The sequence below is a fragment of the Dreissena polymorpha genome, chromosome 3 (genome assembly GCF_020536995.1).
Source record: "Dreissena polymorpha isolate Duluth1 chromosome 3, UMN_Dpol_1.0, whole genome shotgun sequence".
NCBI classification, from domain to species: Eukaryota; Metazoa; Mollusca; class Bivalvia; order Myida; family Dreissenidae; genus Dreissena; species Dreissena polymorpha.
This window is the reverse complement of record NC_068357.1, coordinates 141688715-141708377: the sequence shown is the minus strand read 5'-3', so window position 1 is coordinate 141708377 and position 19663 is coordinate 141688715. Positions and strand designations below refer to the sequence as shown.

The window sequence follows — 19663 nt, the reverse complement described above, 5'->3', positions numbered from 1 at the left end:
ACTTGCAGATGTCTCCTACTGATTTTCAGGTCAAAGGTCAAGTTCACGGTGACTCAACTTAGAAAAATGGTTTCCGGATGATAACTCAAGAACGCTTACGCCTAGGATCATGAAACTTCATAGGTACATTGAAGTGACCCAAAATAGTAAAATTGTTGTACTCAAGAACGCTTATGCCTAGGTTGATGAAACTTCATAGGTACATTGATCATGATTCGCAGATGACCCCTATTGATTTTCAGGTCACTAGGTCAAAGGTCAAGGTCACGGTGTTTCAACTTAGAAAAATGGTTTCCAGATGATAACTCAAGAAGGCCTATGCCTAGGATCATGAAATTTCATAGGTACATTGATCATGACTATCAGATGACCCGTATTGACTTTCAGGTAAAGGTCACGGTTACTTGACACAGTAAAATGGTTTTTGATGATAACTCAAGAAAGCATACGCCTAGGATCACGAAACAATATAATGGTCAAGTTGATAGAATTTTCATATTAAATCAATCAAAAATGGAATTGATCATGTAGATGTTTTGAATATCTTATTACTTTGTTATCCATCTGACATGTGTGCATTATAATCATTGCATCTTTTTTAAGATGTTTGTGGTTTAAAGTTTTTGTTTGTTTTGGTAATTAAACACAAAGCACTAAATTGACAATTTCCAGACAAACTAACAGTGGGCTGACCTTGAAACGATGCAAGATGGAATGTAATTCATTTGTTTGTTTTGTAATTTAAAATCTTAACATGTCAACTATGAAAACACTATACAATTATTATTTTGTTATCAGACTAGGACACTACAGTTCATATGTGCTCTAAAATATACAAGTACACAACAACAAACACACACAACTCAATTTGATAGTAACCCATTGATGCCTAAAATTGATTATGAGAGAAAGGAAGGAATGAGTCTTGCTGAAGGATACACACATTGATTGTTTATGAAGTTAATGTATGGGATCAGGAATAACATTTTGTTGTAATTTGTTGGTGTGTGAGCTCTGGTCAACAGGCTGTGTTTAAAGAAGACATTAACAATGGATATATGCTACTTCTGATAAAGGGTTCTAAAATATACTGCTACATGTACCAAATTAAGGTTTGGAATGTAAATTGCTAACTGTTGGCTACATTGATCATGACTCACCAATGACCCCTATTGATCTTCTCGTCACTAGGTCAAAGGTGACAGTCACAGTGATTCAAAATACAAAAATGGTTTTCAAATGATAACTCAAAAACACTTTCACCTAGGATAAAGACTTCATAGGTACATTGATCATGATTATAAAAATACCCCTTTTGAATTTCAAATCACTATATCAAAGATCAACATCACAGTGACTCATAACAATAAAATTGTTTCTTGATATTTACTGACAATGCTTACGCCAAGATTAATGATCTTCATAGTTACATTGATCATGGCTGGCAGATGACCAACATTATGTTCAAGTCACTAGGTCAAACGTCTTAATAACAATGACTCAACACTGTAAAATGGTGTCCAGATGACAACTCAAGAAACCAAGGTCAAAAGTCAAAGTCACAATGACTAATATATATTTATATTCACACAATGGCTGCTATTACAACTGACAGCCCATATGCAGGCATGCATGTTTTACAAACAGCCCAATACATTTGGTAAAAATTCAATGAACACACTCTTCTCAGGTGAGCGAACTAGGGCCATCTTGGCCCTCTTGTACTGTTTTAGGTTGGAAATTCTTTTTCAATAGACGTGTTTTATTATTTCACATGATCCATGCTTTTACATTAATGGAAGACATCTTTTTTGCGTGGGTAAGTATTAACAAGCCCTCTCTATCACTAAAGAAGAAAGAACCTACTGAGAGCCCCAAAAATGTTTCACTTTTAATATTTGCTGACTAAGAATGTTTATAATAAAATAAATACAAAGATTACAAATAATGATGCATTTCTGGGAACCTATTTAAAAAGAAATGACTGTTGATCTTGAGAACAACTGCATGTGTAATAATTATGTTTACACAATGATTGTCCCCTACCGGTGAAACCAGAGAGGACTTATGGTTTGCGCTCCGTGTGTCTGTCAGTCTGTCACACTTTTCTGGATCCTACGATAACTTTAAAAATTCTTCAAATATTTTCTTGAAACATGGACATATGGCATTATTGAGATTATGCACGTCGTTTCATTTTGTTCCTACGTCAAGAATTCTGGTTGCTCTGGCAACACATAGACTAGAAATATTGCTGAAGATGGTGGATCCTGTGATAACTTTAAACGATCTTCATATGTTTTCATGAAATTTGAAACATAGATAGATGGCAATACGGAGATTATGCACGTCATTTCATTTACGTCAAGAATTATGGTTGCTATGGCAACAAATAGACTAGAAATATTGCTGAAAATGATGGAGTTTTACCGGTAGGGACAATATTGCTTGACAATAGTCTTGTTTAACATGTTTTCAATAAATTGGTCTATATAGTTAATACTGTACCTTTTGTGTCTTAAAACTTAACATGTTTACGTTCACTCATCTTATTTTCTTGTTCAACCTGTGCAATATGTAAAAAGCCGGTTCGCCTCTAGTATGAATGTGGGATATTCACGTAATCTAAATTTTATAGCATATCATAAAACACTTAAGAACATCTTAAAGCAATCCGATACAATATTGTATCTATTCCTAACATATAAACAACTACATTGCGATTAGAGATATACGATCCTCCGATATAGCCTCATTGTCTAATGAAACACACACACACGAAACATGTCATTCAAGTTATTGCTGTACAGGCGCGTATATTTTTTGTAATGGACTTTCCGCGTTTTTGCGCAATTCAAATAACATCAACACAAATGGGCGACGTTACGAGAGATTTATAGATCGTGTTGTTATTCCGGTAGGTACAACGTTGTCATGTTAGCCATACTACTTTGTCGTTCTGTATATATATATATATATATATATATATATATATATATATATATATATATATTATATATATATATGTGGTGACTTAACAGACGAGAGTGATTATTTTAATTGCACGTTTATCTGACGCAGGTTTATTGAGGTATTGTAAATAACATCTTATGCAAACTCACGTATAGACAAAACAAATACCTTGATGTGCGTCAACACATTTAAATTCAATTTGATGTCTTCATCATGAAGCGTTCTATTTACTTTGTTTATGCTGTAACACTTATCTACTAGTATAGATGGAAAAACCTGTGATTGAAATTTGAAAACAGTGATGTTTACGTTGTGTTGTGGAATTGTATATCAAGAAAATTACGTGTAAGTTTGTTATGTATCGTTAATTATTTGATCTGATTTCAAGTTTATCGAAATTCTAGCTAGATCTATGACTAATTGACTCATACATGCACCATGTTCTAAAGTATATGATGTGTGCTTTAAAACGTAACACTAAGTGAAACGATACGATGAGGTGACATTGTCGAATAATTCGTAAGGTAAAGATAGGACAGCATAGTTGATATTTCGTAAAATAATCATATAATATTATATATAAGAATAATTATATATAAATAATCATAAAATACCATGACTACTTTCACCATACAACACACTTTTGTACGAAAGATTGTTAAAAACGATATCGCTGTAAACGGGTACCAAAGATGTGTACAATAGTACAGTTCATCACATGCCATAATTCTAAAAATAAGCAAGGACCGAAATAATGACCTTAGACAGTTTGAATCCCAGCAGGCGCATTTCAAGAATACTTAAATATGCATATTCGAATTTTTACAGTTTTTTTAGTCGATTCATTTAAATACATTTTTCACAAAAACGAAATTCTGTGGACATGTCCCTTTAATTCTCCATTTAATTACATTGTTGACTTAATTATTCTTCCCTATGCAAATGGAATGTGTTTTTCAAAGCCGTGAGCTAGTTTTAGAAGGAAATGTTGGGGGATAAGACGAACAGAATTATTTTGAATGGTTAAGAAGGAAAAAAACATACCATAGCATTTTTAAAACGAGGTAATAGGGCATATAAATTCCGGCAAACTGAATGTTCAATATCATTACACTATTTAGTTGATAAAGAGCTGAAATTTACCATTTTATCATTTTAAAATTAACTGTAAAACTATTAGATTTAATAGCCAGACATTACAGGCATAAAATGTTCCTTTATGCGTGGAAGCTTATTTCCAAACACGTTATATTCAGCATTGAAATTTTATTTTATAGAGTGTCGTGATTTGTAGGATAATCGAAAACGTTATTTCTCTCTTTTACGCATTAAAAATTAGTATCACACAATATAATCAATAGACTTATTTATAAATATGTTCAGTTCTAAAAGATATTTCGATAATAGTTATTTAACATAATTTAATCAAGTTATTTAAACAACCATATGAATGTCAATCTCTAAGGCCTATACATTAAGCTGTTGTTAGTTTTTCATTAAATTAAACTAGAATTAAATCCAATTACCTCAAGAAATACACGTCAAATCCATCTTGGACAGCTTCCCCGAAAAATAATTATATAGCCACCCGACCTGTTGCAAATTTGGGAAAATACAAACATTTAGGAATAGTATAAGAGTGTAGGATTTTATTGATGTATATATTAAAAATAGACACAGTTTGTTATTGTATTTATAGTTACTCATAAAACGAGTCATTGTTATTAAAATTCGCAGAAATAATAGCCGGGGTATTAATTCCATGTATAATTGCACCGAAACTTAGTCTGTGTATTAGAACCAGAAAAGAGTTATAAATATATTTACGATTTATTTACTGTTATAGTCTCGAAATTGGTTTTTCAATAAACGTGTATTTAGTTATCTAGCTCCATGCTTTCAAATTTATGAAAGGCATCGCGTTGGTCCGTATTCAAAAGCTCGTTCGTACAGTTCAGAAACCTACTTAGACCCCATAAGATGTTTGAACATATGTTGGCTGAGAATATTTAGCATAAATAAAATGTTTTGAATTTAGAAAAAACATCGGTTCTGAAGGTTCGATGGTTGATAACTAAAATGTATATACGTGCATCACTGTCAATACTCAATAAATAAACTTTTCGCTCACAAGTAAACAAAACGGTTCGTAAAACTTAAGACATACTTCTGTGTAAATCTTTACGATGGAAGGTCGAACATTACAAAAATTAATTGCCAAAATGTATGACAGTCATGCATATTGTCATAAACCCCATTTTTAGCTCTGCGTTTTCGGAGAAAACCCGAGGTATTGTCATAGCCAGCTCGTCGTCCGCCGTTTGACATCCGCCGTCCGCGTCGTGCTAAAACCTTAACATTTTGTTAAGGTTTTGAACATTGGCTCTTAAAGCAAAGTGCTTCCACCTACAACTTTGAAACTTCATAAGTAGATGCACCTTGATGAGTTCTAAACGCCACAACCATTTTGGGGTCACTAGGTCTAAGGTCAAGGTCACTCTGACCTCTAAAAAAATATTCTGACAAGCTTTCATTTATTCAAAACTGCACCCGTAGCCGAGCGTGGTACCCGTTATGCGGTGCTCTTGTTAGATTGAAGTGCATTCCTTTTTGGAACTAAATGCTATTATGCGTTTTTATATTTACTTTCGATGTTTGAAATATTCAGGTATGGTTCGCTACGCGCCAGGCTACTGTACAGTTGTGAGCTTAAAGCGAGATTATACGATTTTGTCAAATATTTATTAAAGTGATATTATGGGCATCTAACAGTTTATATGTGTCTATCGCAACCGTTGTTTATTTTTGGTGTTTTCACTTCATATACACTTATATTTGTTAATGCAGCATCAACATACTAAAACAATATCCCAGAAAGAGAAAAATAATGCATTTGAATATCAACCGTACTTTCGTTTGACAACTGATCACGCATCTACAATGTGAACCTAAATTTAGTTTTAGTGCGGATTCGTTTATACGACACAAAGACACCATTTTGTTTTACGGATCATTTCGGCTTACAGGGCTGGGTGGGTCACGTAAAATATATAATATAAAATATATTTTTATAAACAACTGGTAGCAAGATGAGTTGCAGATAATTGGTCAGTAATCACATTTTAACTTACCCTTTTGACCTGTTAATTCTTTTCAGCTCAATTCAACAGTGAAAAATGCCCATAATATCACTTTAATTTATATAAAATATGTAAAAAAAACTTATTAAACATATATTTCAATATAAATTAAAATAAAAGTTAAGAAGAATTTGTGTCGAAAAATGCGAAATAAGCCAGATATTTAATAAGCCAGATATTTAATTCTGAAATCGAAAAAGGCTGTACAGTCGAATTCGCCAGCATGTATTTCATGCATGTACAATCAAGGTGCCTGTACCACGTGACTTTTTCGGCTATGTGTGGGACAATCGGATGTCAACAAACCATCGCTTCAGGTAACGTTTCTGATAATTTCTTCATTAATTCAAAACCATTTTCAAAAAAAAACAAAGACGAGAGCCCGGTCATTGTAAAAATACACAACTGTGTTAAGTTTGCGCAAAATTAATTTAGTATTTTTCCCAAAAAGTGCAACCGCGCGTTTGAAAAGACACGAATTGAAATGCTATGTGTGAAATATTTTTTATTCTATCAACAAAAACGTTCATTATAATATTGTCGAAGGTTTAAAAATAGGGCGGACATTGTAATTCTTCATAGAGAAGCTGCATACATTGTATGTTTGCACAAATACTTCTGATTCGGAGTGTGTGCTTAAAAATGCAATAATGCTATGTGTGGGACACGTTTTTGAAATGCTATGTGTTGTATACAAACTAAACTAGAGAATCGAAAGATTGACATAAACATCAATAATATTTTAAGTCTGTCTAAATAACAAAAGTTGGTCAATAAAACATTGTTGGTGCTGTTTAGCGTGCTTAAAATATGATAATCACGACGTTCATGTTACTCAAAATTATCATGATTGTCGATAATTTATATTCATATTTTTTACTTATAGAATGCCATTTGTTTGGGAACAGTGTGGTAGAGAGGTCAAAACACATTCGGGAATCTCCAAACACAAAGCCACCTACGCACGTGAAGGAAAATATTTCTGTTGCGGCAAACCTTTTCTTGTGATTTTATATAAAATTGATTGTTACAAAATGTTAAATTTTCAGTGAATTGTTACTTCCAACTAAGGCACTTGTTTAATACACAAAATCGTAAGGATTGTTTGTGCAAGGTGTCATGTGAATATAATTGTAACAAAATTACAAAATGTGTTATTGAACTTATGGTTGTGTGCTTTTTATCAGGAATGTGTAAACATATTAGACCGTAACGAGAGTTATTAAAAAAGCATAAAGAGATAATACAGCATTATTTAAACAAATAGACAAAAGGATCAATAACTTATTTTTTCTGTAAAATCATGTATTCGTTTCTAAATCCTATTGAGCTATCTTATATATCACGCATGACAATTATTTATGTATTTTTTTTTTTAAGTTTTACAGTTTATTTCATGTGTATTTTGTTCTTTTCAGGGAGATTAAAATATTTTTGGTGCACCTTTAAAGCGGGTATATACGATCTTGTCAAATATTTATTAATTAATATAAAATGTGTAAAAAACTTATTATACATATATTTTAATATAAACTAAAATAAAAGTTAAGAAGAACATGTGTCGAAAAATGCTGAATAAGCCAGATATTCAATTCTGAAATCGAAAAAGGCTGTACAGCCGAATTCGCCAGCATGTATATCATGCATGTACGATGTGAATCTAAATTTAGTTTAACGGTTCATTTGAAATTCCTGCAGCGATATCGATTCATACGACACACGAACACTTTCTAAAAAGACGAATGCATCGGTTATTGTAGGAAAATAATTACGAATTATCTTCGTCACAATCGGCTCGGGGTGCTAATTTGTATTTGCTGTATTTTATGAAATTCGTCTTAAATGTATCATTTTTCTTGCATATTGTGTGTTATTATAACATATCTGTATCAATATTTTACAATTCAGCACATATAAAAATCGTATATGCTGAATTGTAAAATATTGATACAGATATGTTATAATAACACACAATATGCAAGAAAAATGATACATTTAAGACGAATTTCATAAAATACAGCAAATACAAATTAGCACCCCGAGCCGATTGTGACGAAGATAATTCGTAATTATTTTCCTACAATAACCGATGCATTCGTCTTTTTAGAAAGTGTTCGTGTGTCGTATGAATCGATATGGCTGCAGGAATTTCAAATGAACCGTTAAACTAAATTTAGATTCACATCGTACATGCATGATATACATGCTGGCGAATTCGGCTGTACAGCCTTTTTCGATTTCAGAATTGAATATCTGGCTTATTCAGCATTTTTCGACACATGTTCTTCTTAACTTTTATTTTAGTTTATATTAAAATATATGTTTAATAAGTTTTTTACACATTTTATATTAATTAATAAATATTTGACAAGATCGTATATACCCGCTTTAACAATCATGTGATAATAAACAAAGTGTTATCTCTTTTTTTAAACATGATATACAATAGATGGCTAACTTTCTAAGTGTCGTTTTCTTACTACTATTAAGGAGTTTAATAAATTTGAACATACTAGGTCGCTTGTAATAGAATTCTGGGATATATTTGATTCTTTCTTCTAGGTATAACGGACACATTAGTATGAAATGGTACTCATCTTCGATATCGTTACAGCTACACAAGGGGCATATTCTTTCGTTCCTGTCAATATTATGATGTCTGCCTGTTTCAATTAACAATTTATGAGATGAGAGACGCATTTTGGCAATAATCCTTCTATGTTTTTTGTTTTCAATTAAATCTAAATACGATGACCTTTCGAATGTAGGTTTCAATTCTTTATACATATATAACGATGTTGACGAATCAATGTTAGTCCTCCATTCAGCTACATACTGATCTCGCAATCTTATTTTTAATAAAGGGATGAATTTGTCGATATTAATAGATTCTGGGAATAACCATACATCTCCAAATCCTGAATGGTTAAGTATATCGCGAACTTTTGATGACCAATTCACTGTATTATTTCTTTGAACAATTTCTGATCTTTGCATATTTATAACAGTGTGTAAAATACAGTTACTTTGTTTTGTTTGATATAGTTTTAGAAAATATTTAACAATTCTTAAATAGCGTCCAATGATTAAAGGGAAACGACCGACTTCCGCATACAATGACAATGAATTAGTTGACATCTTTACATTTAATAATCTTTTACAGAATTTTCTGTGAACACGTTCAATATTATCGGCAGTTATAAACCCCCATACTTCACAATTATAATTCAAAATTGACGCAACATATGAATCGAATAACTTGAACATGATATTTATTGGGACTACCATCTCTTTTGTTATAGAAAACAATCTATTCATTGCTCTTGACGCTTTACCATACAAGGTGTGGCTGGTGGCTGGTATGTATGATCCGCCACTAGATAAGACGATACCTAAATAGTTAAAGTTACTAACTATTTCAATTTCATTGCCTTTGAATGTCCATTTATAATTTTTGTTCAAGACACCACCCTTTCGAAAAACCATTATCTTTGTTTTATCAATATTTACAGTTAAGTTCCACTTATTACAATAAATTTCTAGGTTGTCTAAAGATTGCTGTAAGCCTTCTTTGGTTTCGGAGAAAATAACTGCATCGTCCGCAAATAGGAGTAGATAAACCGATAATTGATCAAGTGTTATACCAGCGTTTAAACCGTTTTGAAGACTGAATTCTATATCATTCACAAAAAGTGAGAACATGATCGGCGATGTTATTTCCCCTTGCAATAGTCCAACGTTGCTACTAAATAAGTCAGAAAGGGAACTCATGTGTTTAACTTGCAGTTTCACATCATTGTACATCGAACGAATAATAGCCATTATCTTGCCATCAACTCCTGATCGAATCATTTTGTACCAGAGCTGCCCCCTATTTATGACGTCATATGCTTTCCGGTAATCGATATAGCAGCAAAAGAGTTTATGTTTATTATGCAGCTGTTTTTCGATTAAGGCATTGAGAATAAAAATTGCGTCGGCTGTGCTACAATTCGGTTTAAAACCAAATTGTGCATCCGTTATGATATCATATGATTCTGCCCAAGATTTTAAACGTTCATTTATTATTCCAGTGAACAGTTTAGCAAAGCAGCTTATCAGCGTGATGCCCCTGTAATTGTTAGGGTCGGAAACATTTCCGCGTTTATAAATTGGTAAAATCACTCCGGACGACCAGCTTTTTGGGAATAGTTTAGTATCTAAAATGTAGTTAAATAATATTTCTAAAGGTCTGGCTATAAAATCGATTGTTTCTTTGAAATATTCGTAAATAATATTGTCATGTTACCAGATGGTGCAAGTAATGCAGTGAAAGAAAACAATTAAAGTAAACATTAAATACACATTTGACAATTCAACAAATTGAACAACATGTATTGTTTATTACTTGGTGCGGTGGTAACAAGATCTTGCAGCCCCTTTTATGACCGGGTCGAATGAGTATTTTCATTAAACATCTTACATTATTTTCAGTTATTAAGATTTCATTTGAAATTGAGTTCATGAAGTATTAATACAATAAAAAATGTTTGTTGGTATAATAAACCCCCAAAGCCAAGACTTTCTTGCGATGATCATTTGTTACTTGTTAATTAGATCATTTATATGTTTGTATAGCAAGATTTGTTACTTTGCGAATACTGATGTACTTCTTTATGTACTTGGTGCTTTAATTTCTATTGTAACATGTGCATGCTGGTTATAAAGCAATGTTATTATTAATGAAGTGTTTATTTTGATATACTTAAGATATTCATATGGAGATGATATTGGAAACTAAATGAACTTAATAGACCACAAACAATCATCATTGGATTTATATTGTTATTTCTTATGAAACAATTGTTTTATTAACATATATACTCAGATTTTATATTAATCTAATCAATTTCATTAATAACATAGATACAAAACACATAAATATACACAAATATCAATACATACACTTGGTTTTGATTATGCCAAAATACATATTAAATGGTATGTTTGCATAGTTAGTTGAAATAGCTTTCCGTAAACATCACAGAATGAAACTGGGTCCGTCTCTGTCACTGTGGTTTTGATAATTAACTTGCCGCATAACACCTTCCGTGTGGTTTGATGGTGTTCATTTAATTCTAACACAGCTTCGCGCCTTAAAGCGTTACAAATCCTTCGACTAATCCTTGTCAAGTCTGAAAAACAACAGAAGTAAAACCCATTTTAAAGCAAGTGTTTTTACTTTCTTTGTCATTCATTTACAAAAAAGGACCGAATTTAACAATCAGGCAGAAATATCAATCATGATATTTATTTAAAGACAATAAGTAAAAAAAAAAATATAGTTCAACATAACGTGTTTGTTAAAAAAAGACCATTGGTTGGATAACAATTACGCAGTGTATTTTATTTAAAATTTATGTTCAATTAAACATAAATTGTTTAAACATTACACAATTACTTCAGTATTCCATCGTGTAACATTTGGTTAATTTGATATATTTTCAGTACAGATTGAAGTATATGTTTTAGATTCTTACAAAACTGTGTTCAGATTGAATGCAGAACTGACGGGAAAATTCTTGCATACCACACATAGCATTTCAAAAATGTGTCCCACATATAGCATTATTGCATTTGTATACACAAGACTCCGAATCAGATGTATATGCGCAAACATACAATATATGTAGCTTCTCTATGAAGAATTACAATGTCCGCCCTATTTTTTAAACCTTCAACAATATTATTATGAACGTTTTTGTTGATTAAATAACAAATATACCACATATAGAATTTCACTTTGTGCGTTTTCAAACACGCGGTTGCACTTTTTGGAAAAAATACTAAATTAATTTTGCGCAAACTTAACACAGTTGTGTATTTTGACAATGACCGGGCTCTCGTCTTTTTCTTTTTTTTGAAAATGGTTTTGAATTAATGAAGAAATTATCAGAAACGTACCTGAAGCGATGATTTGTTAACTGCCGATTGTCCCACACATAGCCGAAAAAGTCACGTGGTACAGGCACCTTGACAATTTGAATCTAAATTTAGTTTAACGGTTCATTTAAATTCATGCAACGATATCTATTCATACGACACACGAACACTAACTAAAAAGACGAATGCTTTGGTTATTGTAGGAAAATACTTGGGGGCTAATTTGTCTTTGCTGTATTTTATGAAATTTGTCTTCAATGTATAATTTGTCTTGCCTATTTTGTGTTATTGTAACATATTTTATCAATATATAACAATTTAACACATATAAAAAATCGTATAATCTCGCTTATGTTTCATAGGTAAGAATCGGCCTAGATGTCTATTTTTGAGAGTAAGAGAAATCTTGCATTTTAAGAGACAATTGGTTGACCATTGGAAAACACACACACTAGGACCAACCCTTATTATGATATTATTATTACAGCAACACATCAATTAGTGATATTAACGTCCGACAATGTTTGAGCCACTGAATGACAGCGAAAGGTCGTGGGCTGGGGTTACTTGTATTTAGTCGCATTAAATGGTTCTTGTGATGTTTAATGTGCAAGATTGCGATGGATAAATTCTGAATAACCGAATACAAATAAGCCATGCTCTGTGAAAAGGGGGTTTAATACGTGTGCGTGAAGTGTCGTACTTTGACTTCACCATGTTCTTAATACCATGTTTGTTAAAAATATATCACTTACACCCTATGTAACAGCTTTAAATTGGTTTTACGAACCCAATTTTCGACTAACGGTCTAATAATAAATTGATGTTAATTAAAAAACGAAAGTAAAAGTACAAAGGTAGTATCAATTTGATTAATTGGAAAGTTAAGATCAATATGAATTAGATCAACTATGAATAGTCAAGTAAAACCGATAAAGAAAAATTAAAATCTGCGTAAAATCAAAATCATTATTCCTCCGTGGACTTCTTATTGTCACTCATATAATGCTACTCGATGGTGGTAGTAAAGTATCGTAATATAGTGGTAGTACTCTTTGTAGGGTCAACCCTATAAAGTCGCACACCACAATCTTCGACGTATATAAGCTTCGTTGAGCTTTCATGAGCTCGCTGACCTGACCAAAAGCTGGTCCTACGAGTGATTGTTGTAATTATTATTATTATTATTAACATTCCTGGAATGCTTGTTGATCACGAAGAATCATTGTCTAATGTGTTAAATCAGTTCATCAACGCCATGCCTTTACGTTGATTGTTTGGCATGGCGTAGGCCCGTATTCAAAATGTTACTTTGAATATTTGCTGGCTAAGAATCTTAGGTTTGAAATAAATAAAATGTTTAAAATACATAATACAACAAATTATGTTTGAGAATACCTATTTTTATACGGTAAGTTATAAATGTTGATCTTTAAAACAAATGCCTGTGGAATGTGCTATAGCCCATACAATTTATTCTACACTAATAGCGGGTTGTTGTTTTAAAGAGTGAATTTGTTCACACATTTTTTGTTAAATAATGCTTTAACGATGTATTGGCATATTTTTTATAAATAGTTCTATAAAGGTAATACAGTAGTTGTAAATGTTCACATGTTAGCCTACACTCATTGGTTATATGTTGTTCAATATCGTCAAAATGTATAAAGCCGATTCATATCTAGTATCAATGTGGGATCAAATGTGCCACATTTATTTTACCAATGTTTACTTTTAAAAATCCTTCTTACTGTAGAGTACATCTGCTGAGACAAAATATCTCGGTATACAATCAAACACCTTGCTACATTGCTCTAATTATTATGCAGTGCGCTGACTTAGCTTTGTCAAGCGTCAAAACATTTAAATTCTACGCTTTTGTGTGTTTATCAAGAAGCTGTCTGTTAACTTTTTATGTAGCTATAGAATACACTATTTACTACTATAGATGAAAAACCTTTGTTGGAATTGGAAAACAGTAACAGTTATGCCGTGCTGTTGAATATAATATTAGAAAGAACAGTAAAGGTAAGTTTGTTTTTGACCGTAAATTATTTTACCTGATTTCAAATTGAATCAAATGCACGTTAGATAAATGACTTATCGACTTATGAATGCCGAATACTGTGTTTAACCCCTTACCACTCCGTTTAACGATACGATGAGCCGACATTGTCAAATAGTACGTAAATATGGGAAGCAAATTTGATATGCTGTAAACTTATCAGTAAAGAGGGGCGGCTTTCTATCATCGGGTACTATTTTTACTTACAATATTCAATATTAACCTAAGTTATTACGAATAATGGTTGAAAAAAAAACGAGATCGCTGAAAATTGGCACTAAAGATGTGTACAACCTCACAGATCAACGCAGATTAAAAATAAAATAAACTGGCTGACGTATTTTTATTAGATAATTATTCTCGTTATTAAGCTATTTAAAGTGATATTATGGGCATCTAACAGTTTATAGGGGTCTATCGCAACCGTTGTTTATTTTTGGTGTTTTCACTTCATACTCACTTATATTTGTTAATGCAGAATCAACATACTAAAGCAATATCCCGGAAAGAGAAAAATAATGCATTTGAATATCAACCGTACTTTCGGTTGACGACTGATCATGCATGTACGATGTGAACCTAAATTTAGTTTTCGTGCAGATTCGTTCATACGACACAAAGACACAATTTTGTTTTACGGATCATTTCGGCTTACATGACTGGGTGAGTCACGTAAGATATCGCATATGAAATACATTTTATAAACAACTGGTAGCAAGATGAGTTGCAGATAATTGGTCAGTAACCACATTTTATCTTACTCTTTTGACCTGTTAATTCTTTTCAGCTCAATTCAACAGTGAAAAATGCCCATAATATCACTTTAAGTACACATATTCGAATTATTACAGTGTTTTCATATATTTTATTTAAAGACATTTTTCAAAATACGACAATATGTGAACGTGTCCGTTTAATTCTCCGATAAAACTTCCTTATGATTATTACATGTGTTTGTTTCAAACTTAAGTGCCTTCTAGTTTTGAACGAAACGCTCATGTTGGAGGTTTTTATTCACAGTTAGAATTTATAATGGGTTGGTAAGTCAAAAACAACATGTTATACCATTCTGGCACAGCGATAAGGAAACATATAAATTTGATAAATTTCATATAAATTGTCCTTTTACGTTTTGTGTGATAAATAGCAGAATCTATCATCTTCTCATTTTCAACATTAAATGTAAAACTATTTATTGTAATCGAGAAACGTGGCGCGCATTTAATATTCCTGCTAACCTATTTCCCAACGTACAATATTGATTCATCTGAAACATTGAATATTCATGTGTTACTAGCTCAGCATAAGCAGTGTCATGCCTTATAACTTTGTAAATATAGGTTAATGTATGCATGCCCCCGCCGTGAACATTGCTATGGCGTACCATTTGGGTCGAAAGTCAACAAGACCTAAAAAAAGAAATGTACTTCGACGTACAATATGTACGTCGAAGTAAAAAAAATTGTACTTCGACGTACAAAATTCTACTTCGACGTTCAGTTTTTACCGACCATTGAGTGTTAGCCAATCAGAAGACGCCTAACAGCTGTTGCTTTTAGAGATATTGACATCGAACATTATTATTATTATTTATACCAAATTATGCGACTATCGACCGATAAAGGCATAGATATTGTGCGTATTGAACTTTATTATTATTATTTATACCAAATTATTTATTGACCTGGCGTGGCGGAATTAACCTCTGACTTACATGTATGCAAATAATGGTTATCACAAAATACGACCAAACCAAGGAAGATTTTATACATTTTTAATCCCGTAATCGTTTGGTAACTGTTTGGTTACCGTTGGAAATTTCCTACACAGTAATGCGCTGGACCGTGATACTCCGCCCCGCATGGTCAATAAATACTCACAACACGCTTGATAATTTTATTTTTAAAAAAGGTAACCTTGAATCTTCTTCGTATTGGTATATAATCTATTTCAATGCATTAAATACTTGAAACTTCTTTTATTTCAATTTTGGTATTTTGAATCATTTTGTCCTCAATAAAAGTGATATTATGGGCATTTGTTCACTGTTGAATGGAGCTGAAAAGAATTAACAGGTCAAAAGAGTTAGTTAAAATGTGGTTACTGACCACTTATCTACAACTCATCTTGCTACCAGTTGTTTATGAAAAATATACATTATATTCGATATTTTACATGACTCACCCGTCTTCTAAGTCGAAATGATACGTTATCCAAAATAGTGTCTTTGTGTAGTATGAACGAATCCTCACTAAAACTAGATTTAGATTCACATCGTAAATCGAATCATTTCTGTCGCCAGATGTCAAAACGAACGTACGGTTGATATTCAAATGCATTATTTTTCTCTTTCCGGGATATTGTTTTAGTATGTTGATGCTGCATCAACAAATGTAAGTGTATATGAAGTGAAAACACCCAAAATAAACAACGGTTGCGAAAGACACCTATTAACTGTAAGATGCCAATAATATCACTTTAAAAAAGAGATTCTTAACATTTATTATGAATAAATCTGAAAGAAAAGCGGCTCAAGAGACGAGTGTTTTGATTTGCTGTTCAGAGAATTTGTACGTCGAAGTACAAACATGTACGTCGAAGTACAAATTCTACTTCGACGTACAAATATATACTTCGAGGTGTACTTCATATTTGTACTTCGAAAGTACGATTTTTTACTTCGACGTACATATTGTACGTCGAAGTACATTTCTCTTTTTACCTAGTAGGTCTTGATGACTTTTGACAAAAAATGGTACGCCATACATTGCAGACTGGAATAATGCGATTTCTATTTCCACGTGAGGCCGCCTGTATGTGTGGAGGATTTCATGTCCGGCACATAATGGGATCGTTCACGAGTACATTTCGAAATAGATATCAAAATGACGTGTCGCGTGCTAGCTTAAGTGAATACGAATTCAGAGAAAGTTGATGTTCATGTCCGGTCATTTCTTTATTGTTGCTCATTGGGTTTCGAAATAAATTAGATCAAATTATAATATTATTAAAGTCGCGAGACGCATATAAGGACAATGACCCTCTCGTAAAGATCACAATCGCGGCTTACACTGAGTTTATGTGGGTGTGTGAGTTTCAATGCTTGGCTCATCTGCGTCTCGTCACGTTGTAAGTGGACTCGAAGTGGCCATTCGTAGGGAACGCGAAAACTGCATTCTGTTTTGTACGGAAGCGTATATGGTACACCCAAAATATGGCCATGTCGGATTAGTTTATATCGACTTACTGTGAAATAACATGGTTTGTCGTCATAGTTTTGTAGGTTTTTTTCCCTTAATTATACCTCATAACGACATTAAGTTAAAGTCTCGACGAAAATGTTTCCGGCTTTTCCCGAAAAAATATTTGGTCGACATGATTTAAGTCGACAAATCAACATAAGTTTTGGCTTCATGCTCTTGTGAAAATGACTTGCCATCGTAGTTTAAGTCGATACGATGAGTTATTTTTACGCCATGACCCCCTTTTCATATCATGCCGTCATAGAATATGGTACACCCCAATAATATGGTCATGCCGGATTAGTTTATATCGACTTAGTGTGAAATAACATGGTTTGTCGTCATAGTTGTGTTGGTTTTTCCCTCATAATTTTTCTCGCCATAACGACATTAAGTAAAAGTCTCGACGTAAATGTTTCCGGCTTTTCCCGAAACAATATTTGGTCGACATGATCTAAGTCGACAAATCACCATAATTTTCGGCGTCATGCAATTGTGAAAATGACTTGCCATCATAGTTTTATCCGACACTATGAGTTATTTTTTACGCCATGACACCTGTTTCATATCATGCCGTCATAGAATGTTGACATGACAGCATCAGGGTATACCATATACGCTTCCATAGTTTAGAGAACGGATTTGTTATGGATTTAGTTAAAATTATGTTGGGAAAAGTTAAACTAATCTTGGCTTAAGTTGCCATTTTGTTGTGGTAAGTTGACATATGTTGGGTTAAGTTTACATTTTGTTAAGTAAAGGTAACTTAATACTTGGTGAAGTGGACATTATGTTGGGTCAAATAACTACTTCTTTTATTTTGGGCGAATGTTCCATAATGTTGGGTTAAGTTGACATTATATTGGGTTAAGTTAAAACAAGGAAAATGTGATTTACGTTGTGTTAAGTTGATATTATGATGAGTCCGGAATTCTTACTGTTCAGTCAAATTGGTATTATGTGTATCATGTCCACCCATAGTATCGGTCCTCGTAAAGAATACATACGATTTTTGGAAGTGAAAAAAAATACAAAAACATTCATGTGTGCATGTGTTATATGCCAATATATAGTTAAATGTGTATTCTTGGAGTTATTTGCTTCATGTACAATTATCTCATAGTATCGGCCCTTCTGATTGGTTGCTAAGATTTGTAACTATGCGCATGTGTTTGTTCTAAAAACTTACTTAATGGAAAAACGAAACTCTTTCTTATGTTGTTCTTAAAATATTTTTATATTTTATTAAAAAATACGCGACATATCAAACGTTTGATAAAGCTACTATTTATCAATACAAACTAAGATAATGCGTATTACGTAATTAAAAATCATAGCATCACCCTGGAATAAACATGACCTACTTTCCAACGAACACCGGGAATCACGAGAATTACCGTCGTAATAGTCATGGGCAACCATCAAATAAATGACAATTTCTAAATATTGAAAAAAAACATTAACTTTCCAGCACTTCTTGAAGGTTTTTCGTTACAGGCATGATACTATGAGCAGGACCGATACTGTGAAAGAAATGATAGTAAAGTTACCGCAACATAATGCCAATTCAACCCAACATAATTTTCCTTAATCCAACATAATATCAACTTAGAATAATATAAACTTAACTCACCATAATTTAAAATTAACCCAACTTGATGTTAACTTACCCCAACACCATGTTAACTTGACCCAACATAGTGTACACTTAACCCATCATAATGCTATCTAAACCAAACACAATGCAAACTTAGCTATACAAAAATTCAACTTTCCCCAACATATTGTCAACTTAACCCCACATAATGTTATCTTAACCAAACATAATGTTGAATTGACCCAACACAATTTCAATTAATTTAGAAACCAAAATAAACAGTAAAATCATTTTATGGAACAATAAAGACATAACTACTAACAAGCATTGGTTTGAACGAAACATAAAATATGTAGATCAATTGTACGACTACAGAATAAACGACTTCTATTCCTTTGATTACTTATGCTACATATTCGGAATACATACAAGTAATTTCCTGATGTACTACACATTGATCAAAAGTATACCCGTACATATTAAAGCTGCTACCAATACAAATAACACACCATGTACTCTTTTCTGTCTTTCTTTTCTTAAAAAAAAATATATATTAGCATATTTTGTATAACATGTTTGAACATTATTATTGCTTCCTGGTATCAATTTGTTTTATAATCACATACATGTATACATTGTATGTCTTATATTGAATAAAAAAAAGTCAATTAAAGTGATATTATGGGCATCTTGCAGTTTATAGGTGTCTATCGCAACCGTTGTT

The 19663-nt window shown here is 32.4% G+C and overlaps 1 protein-coding gene across 2 annotated transcripts in view; it reads left to right on the top strand.

Moving 5' to 3' along the window:
• Positions 1–2778: 2778 nt before the first annotated feature.
• The window catches only part of LOC127871723 (solute carrier organic anion transporter family member 4A1-like), a 51488-nt gene continuing 34603 nt past the window's right edge, over positions 2779–19663 (top strand). Inside the window, exon 1 of one of the 2 annotated variants that reach the window (XM_052414869.1) lies at positions 2779–2917. The gene's annotated coding sequence lies outside the window, so the exon portion shown is untranslated. Of the gene's footprint in view, positions 2918–3181; positions 3319–19663 lie in introns of those variants that run through there. The other variant, XM_052414868.1, reaches the window with a different exon arrangement.